We start from the raw sequence: 7291 nt of genomic DNA, 5'->3' as shown, positions 1-7291 counted from the left end.
CCGAGAGGCATAAAGCTTTCTGTTCATAAACCTGCATAAATTGTCAAAAATAATATGCAATATTTTCTATTACTTTGAAATTATTTTAAAGATAAATTTTGGATTGAATTTTCATCACAACAATAATGTACAAACAGTTCTTTTTTTAATTCTTGTTGAAAAAGAATTTTACTTAGACTAAGTATATTTTTTTCTGACATAATGAATATAATCAGTTTTCATATATGATGAATGTCTAATATGGACCTTTAAAGCTCAGTCTTTACTAAGAAGTTGAAAAACAAATCAGCCAATTGGTAGTTAATAATACTATGTGGAAAAGTGTGTTCAATGATGAAGATTTTTGTCAAAACGCATGCATTTGAAAAAGACTGGAAATCACTACTCTACAGTAAAGTTATCTAATATACTGAATACAATTATTTGAATTTCATTACAGCCCCTTTTCTTTTTGGTGGTATTTCCCCCTTATTTCAAAATTAGGCAGATGTTTCAGGCTTTTTGCTTTAAATGAGTTTTAATTTAATAAATATACTTACTGCTTTATTTAATCAAATATTATTATTAGACAATAATTATTAATATAAAAAATAACTCAAAAATTATTAATATAATTTTTGGACCTGAAATTAATACCATGAATTCAATAAATTTGGAATTGGGATAAAAAGCCAACCGTTGAAATGTCTTAAGTGTTATAAAGATTTCTTTTTTTAGAGTCTTGGTTACTATTTCCTGGACCGTTTAATGGGACTTAAAATCTCGTCTAATACATTTTAAAAAGTTTATGCAACGAATGAGGGATTGGTGATTGGGCAGTCCCCTCATTTACGCAATAATTTATGTCTGTTATAAACTGAATCAGACATGATGCATTCAAACGTATTTTTCTATTGAAACCAGACTTCCTTATGGATAAACCATCTCATTGAGCATAGGACTAGACTATGTTGTGTAAGCAGGAAAAAAAATAACAAACTTACCTAATAAGTTTCTAAATTTTTTTAATGTTTTGGTGTGGTAACAATGGCGGATTTTACCTATACCGAGAAAAATCTCCATGATTTTGTAACGACCAACAGAAAAATAGTAGAATTTTTTTTTTTCAGATATGAATAGACTAAAGATGGAGCATCTTACTTACTTAATGCTTACTTACTAATCTACTAAATAAACTTACAAGTAACTAATAACACTTGTGTAATACTTGTTGCCTCGGTAGATTAAACAAAATACTCTCATAAGACAGAAGCAGTCCAAAAACCAGTTAAGGTAAAATAGTGGCGGTCAAAACTACAGCAAATGAATAACCGAAATAATGACAAAATAAAATAACTAACTTCAGTTTTCATTAAATAATTCATTCATTCTCGTACTTTAATTTCCTCATCCAAAATTTTACAATGCAAAGGCTATTCTCGTACCAGAACTTCCAGGGCTAAGGATGGGGCCTCATTTAGGTTGATGTTGCGATTGAGCAGGCATTGGTTTATTACATCAGCCCATCTAGTGCGTGGCCTTCCTCGAGGCCGTTTCCAGCCATTTTCCGAGGGGTTGAAGTCCGAGATGATCTTTGCGGGGCTACTTAGCGGAAGACGGAGTTGGTGGCCATACCACCTTAGAGAGCGGGCTTCTACTTGGGTAGAGAGGTTTGCCAGCTTGAATAATATTACAACATCTAAATAAGCTAAGGTATCTCTTTTACTTTCTGTATCGACTCCCGTGTGTTTTTCTTGTTTATCATGCTTCAATACTTACTTAATTAGTCGGCTAAAAGTCTGGGCTGAAGGATAAGCTGAAGGGCACGTGTTCAAACGTGAACGTTCTCTCATCGTCTAAAACGGTTGCTTTGTGATTCGTTTCTGGGTCTAAGGCTATTTGCCAATATCCCGCGATCAGGTCGAAACTTGAATAATATTTTGACCCTCTTAATGAACCGAGAATTCTTACTATTCTTGGTAACTCCACATCTTTAACTGTGACTGCAGTTAGCGCCCTAAAGTCTACACAGCATCTCCAGGTATTGTCTTTCTTTATGACTATTACTAATGAAAAACACCATTTGCTAACCCCCTCTTTACTGACTTCCTGTTCTTCCATTTATTTTATTTGGTCATCAAGCCATGATCTTAAATGCTAGGGGGTCTTATATGGGGATTTTGTAATTGGCGGTCCTTGCGTTGGTATTTTTTTAGTTATCAGGTAAGTTAAGCCCTAACCAGATTTATGTCTTACGAAAGTCCACTTATAGTCCCATGAAACATTTCCTACCTGGATTTTAATATTTTCTGGTAAATGTTCTAAATTAAAACTTAAAAAAAATATCAGCTTTTGTCATGCCGTAGCTGCTGTTATTTCAGTGAAATTTGCTCTTGGCTTTTAAAATTTATGCTTAGTTTTCGACTGCTTAGTGATTTAATATCTGTATTTAAAATCTTTTCTGCTGTTCCTAAGGTTGCTTTATTTACTTTTACATTACCGCTGCTTAGTTTGGATAGTTTCAAATATGTGATACCTTTCTCAATTTTGAAAATTTAATTTTCCATGAAAATTTGAGGGATAATTCTTTAGGTTGTAACCTCCTGTTACACTGTCAATTGTTTTGCTATTACCCTCCTTTGTGTCTGATGTTGCTAAGACTTGAGACATCATTTGCTCTTCAACGATGGTTTTTCCGTTTAATTTTTAAATGTATTTGGGGTTTTCACTACTGTTCTCTGCTGTTACAAAAATTTGTCTATTAGTTGTGTGTGACTTTGTTATAGTAATATTATTGGTTATTGGATCTCAAACGGTTCCATATTTTCTTATTGCATCCACTCCAAAATGCAAGGAAATGGGATCTGTCTATATACTATTGCTGTTACTGTTATTTCATTAGTCCCTGTGCTAAATTTAAAGGAACATTTCCCCAAAATTGAAAGTTTGTGACCTGTTATGGAGTCAGGGTATTCTAGCATCTGCTTACATGATTTTGTAAACTATGAGGAAAACCCCCTATAAACTTACTCTCTAATTAAAGGTTGTGAAGCATCTGTATCAAGTAAACACAAAAAGTTTTCAAAACAGTCAATTTTAAAAGAACGTATAATTGGTAAATAATTATTTGTTGCCATATTCTAGCATCCTAAACTATATAGAGGTCAGGATAAATATAAATCAACATCTCTGGATTATTCTTAAAAACCTCCTAAAAGGCATAATGTATATTCACTGCTCTTTTATTATACTAACAAAAGAGAGGTGAATGTACTATACAGAAGGGTATGAATAAATAACATATATATATATATATATATATATATATATATATATATATATATATATATATATATATATATATATATATATATATATATATATATATATATGACAACGTAGGTCTGCCTTCTGAAATGCCATCTATGCCATATAGGTCTACTCATACATGTCCAACAGAAAGGGGTGGCCTTCTGATAAGCTACAGTGCTACAGTGGGAAGATTCTCAGAGTAAGTTTCCACTGTTTAGGTTTCTTGATCAGTGGCAAATTGGTGGCCAATTAAGTCTTTTGGCTACTATTGTCTCCTTTAGTTAATGTAGTAATGGTATTGTAGTAATAGTTATATTAAGAGAAATGGATACAAGGATTATAGTCTTGGTTACAACCATCCTTATTGGATCATTTGGAGGTAAGCAATATAGGAAACATTCCGGTAAAATTATAAAATAGTTATTTATTCCAAGAAATGTTTCCTATGGCTATTTGGCGATACAAGTTCCTGTTCTTAAATTTTTTCTTAAGTTCCTTGCTCATTAATAAACTGCAAAAATAAATCAAAGTTCAAAAGAATTATGACAAAGGAAAAAAGTGCTGTGCAATCAATTAAACTTGCAAGTTTATTCACACAAATGGATAAACAAAAAGAGGCCATTGCCTGATTTGCCCTAGAGTATAACCACAAGTTAGGTCTACCATGAACTGTGGTTAAACTATGGGGTTTGACTAATAGCAAAATAAAAAATTTTGTTGTCAGTTGTGTTTACAAAACACAAAATAGCCTACCTTTTGTTGACAAGTTTATCAATTAAAGAAGGTAACACCACAAGAGACTTCCAAGAAAGCAAAACTGCTCAAACCAAAAGTCCAAACAAGCAATAACAAGAAAAAATTCAGTATACAAAAATTACATTAAGTAAATTTGGTTTAGTACTACTAAGAACTAGTGTCCACATTTTGCATTATCAAAATATAACAATGGCTTGAAGTGATGATATTCCAAGTCATAACTAAATAGAGTTATCCTGTTTTTAAGAAAAAGTTTGACAGTGGTTCTGAAATTGCACTTCCAAATCATTAGTGCAACTACCCTAATCTAACCTTAATTTTCAATAGGCTATTTGACCATTCAGATGTTTCTGACAAATGGCACTAATGGTGTTTAACTAGGATATGGGTTACTTCCAAACTGAAAATGCAGTCATATTCATGTTTATTTTTAAGAATTTTGTTATAAGATCTGTACAACAGATAAAAAAGTGAAGATAAATGTTCTCCCTATGAAAAACATGTTAACTAGGATTATTCTGCACATTATGAAATAATAATTATTTCTTAACATGTTTCCTTATGCACTGGACTACACCTACATTTACACTATCTAATGGTAAAAAATGTATTTTCTGTTTGTTTTGTATATAGCCTACATAAAAAGGAGGTGGACTGGGGATGCATAGCCAAAGAAGGCAAATAATGCCAATGGGCATAAAATTAACAACCTGAAAATATCTCTTGTTTTATAGCAGGTCTGTTTTTTAAGAGCCATTAGCCTAGGTTATTCTTAACCTTTACCAATAGTTGTGCTTTTGAAAATTCATAAAGTATACATATCTAAGTAGGCCTATGGGATAGGCTTTAAGTTTTATTTGCACACAAGCAGGGGTGAATCTCCAGCCTTTTGTTAGGGGGGAAAGAGGGAAACATATCCAGATAATTAAGGAGCATGGAATATATAATTTTTCCTCCAAATTATTGGAAGGTAACTGCCTCTCATCCCCCAAGCAACGCCCCTGCATGCAGGGGAGACGTAAGGATTAGGTAAACTGATGTACTTTTAGGAATGATATAAGTAGTGAATAGGCTAACCTGCTTAGAATGCCTGCAAGTATTTTCCGGGACTGTGCTGTTTCCTTCAGGAGTAGTTTAACGCCTAGATTTGCTTTTCTGGGGCATCCAATCTAAAACCATGCATTACTCTCATGTATTTTTGAACTTTAAAATGCGCATTCAATTTTAGAGCCATATATAAAAAATATTCAAAAGGTGGCGATCTCAATTCTGATGGCACATTAAGAATGTTTTTATAATAATTTTAAAATATATCGCTAAATTGAAAATGGTTTTTGGTATCACAAATACCTGAAATCCAGAAGGCAGCACACATAAACTCATTTCCTGTGATAGTATAGCCGTTAGTACCATGAAATCTGCTCCTGACATACATGTTTGAAGAACTAACAACAATTCTTGTTTGCTAGTATGCCCAGGCTACCTGTTACAGAGGTATGTCCCAAATATTTTTTATTCCTCTTACTTGGCGTCTCAAGAGGATTCACTCTTGAAGGATTCACTTTTGAACTCTTGCGTCTCAAGAGGATTCACTCTTGAAGGATTCACTTTTGAACTCTTGTGTCTCACTTAAAATTTTTAGAGAGAATTTAATTTTGAAATTACTCCAACAGGTCCAATTTCAAAGACTTTCACAATACACAATTGTTGGTGTCTCGCAAAATTCCAGAAGGAGCTTTGTAGTGGCGCTCTGGGGACTGGACTTACTTATTTGGACTTAAGTCTCCTGCCGGGCACTGCTCGGTGTAGAGAGTGACGTCTGCCTCCTCCACCCACTTCGGTCCATGGCGAGGATTTGTTCTTCGCCCTGTCTGATGTTTGCCATCGCCAAGAACTCGGACAGGCTGTTGGACCAACGTTTCTTCGGTCGGCCGCGAGGTCGCTTCCAACCAACTTTGTTACGGTCGAAGTCATAGATCATCTTTGCGGGTAGATGTGGTGGCATTCGAAGCAGATGCCCGAACCATCGTAAGGTTCGCTCGGCTGCTTGAGTCGAAAACCAAGACTGCTTTGTGAGCTGCAGAAACTTTTCATTGCTGACGAAGTCGGACCATCGTAGGCCCTCAATCCTCCTCAGGCTCTTTGCATGAAATACGTCTATTTTCTTGATGGTTGCAGCTGATGCTTGCCATGTCTCAGCTCCGTAAAGCATCACAGAGCCGACTAGAGCGTTGAAGATCCGCAGTTTCGTTGTGCGACTGATATTATGGTTTTCGCCACAGGTGACGATTCAGTCTACCCATGACAGAAGACGCTTTAGATAATCTTGCCTGCAGCTCGGGGAGAAGTGATCCATTTGAAGAAATTACGGAGCCCAGGTAGGTGAATTCTTTAACAACCTCGATGCTAGTGGTGCTGTCCAGGCTAACTGGAGAGTTAACAGCAGGAGAAAACGGTTCTATGGCCATAATTTTAGTTTTGTTCCAGTTTATATGCAGTCCTACTTTGGCAGCCTCTTCTCGCAGAATTCGGAGCGCTTCCAGCAGCTGCTCCATGGAGTCGGCCAGAATGGCCAAGTCATCGGCAAAATCGACATCTGAGATGGTATGATCTCCGAATTTGAGCCCAAAGCTGAGACGTGAAGTGGTTTTTGTCATAACGTAAATCGACTGAGTCAAATGCAGCACGGAAGTCAACGAAGGCAATAAATGCTTTCTGTCGGAACTCTGTGGTCTTCTCTACTATTTGTCGAATCGTGAAAATCTGCTCGATGGTTGAACGATCCGACATAAAACCAGCTTGCTCCGGTCGCCGGATTTTTCGAATGATGCTCCGACATCGATCCAGCAGGACCATTGAAAACAGTTTGCCAGGGACTGACAGTAGGGTTATTCCCCGGTAGTTAGAGCAGTCGCTTCTCGAGCCTTTTCTCTTCCGTAAGGGGATGATGACACCCTTCCACCAATCCTCGGGAACTATCTCTGTTTGCCAGATTGTAGAGAACAGGGTGTGTAGAAACAGGAGCATTGCAGGACCTCCATATTTTAGCAGCTCTGAGTTTAAGCCACAGATACCAGCAGCTTTATTATTCTTGAGTCTTTTTACTGCATGTCCAATCTCTGAGGGGCTGAAAGGCTCATCTAGAGGGACATCCGTTCCAGGTCTTTGACTGCAAGGTTCGCTGGGACTATCATTAGGAGGCGCAGACGGACCAGTATTGTTGAGGAGCGAACAGAAGTGGTCC

General features: G+C 36.2%; 1 protein-coding gene across 5 annotated transcripts in view; it reads right to left on the bottom strand.

Moving 5' to 3' along the window:
• Positions 1 to 5532, bottom strand: part of LOC136040208 (zinc finger protein 84-like) — a 23445-nt gene extending 17913 nt beyond the window's left edge. For 2 of the 5 annotated variants that reach the window (XM_065724374.1, XM_065724379.1), the window contains exon 1: positions 5125 to 5339. The gene's annotated coding sequence lies outside the window, so the exon portion shown is untranslated. Of the gene's footprint in view, positions 1 to 5124; positions 5342 to 5397 lie in introns of those variants that run through there. The other 3 variants (XM_065724376.1, XM_065724382.1, XM_065724380.1) reach the window with 3 other exon arrangements.
• Positions 5533 to 7291: the final 1759 nt, after the last annotated feature.

This window comes from Artemia franciscana, chromosome 20 (assembly GCF_032884065.1).
Source record: "Artemia franciscana chromosome 20, ASM3288406v1, whole genome shotgun sequence".
In the NCBI taxonomy this organism is placed as follows: Eukaryota; Metazoa; Arthropoda; class Branchiopoda; order Anostraca; family Artemiidae; genus Artemia; species Artemia franciscana.
Note: the sequence above shows the minus strand (reverse complement) of the source record. Positions and strands in the feature narration are given on the sequence as shown.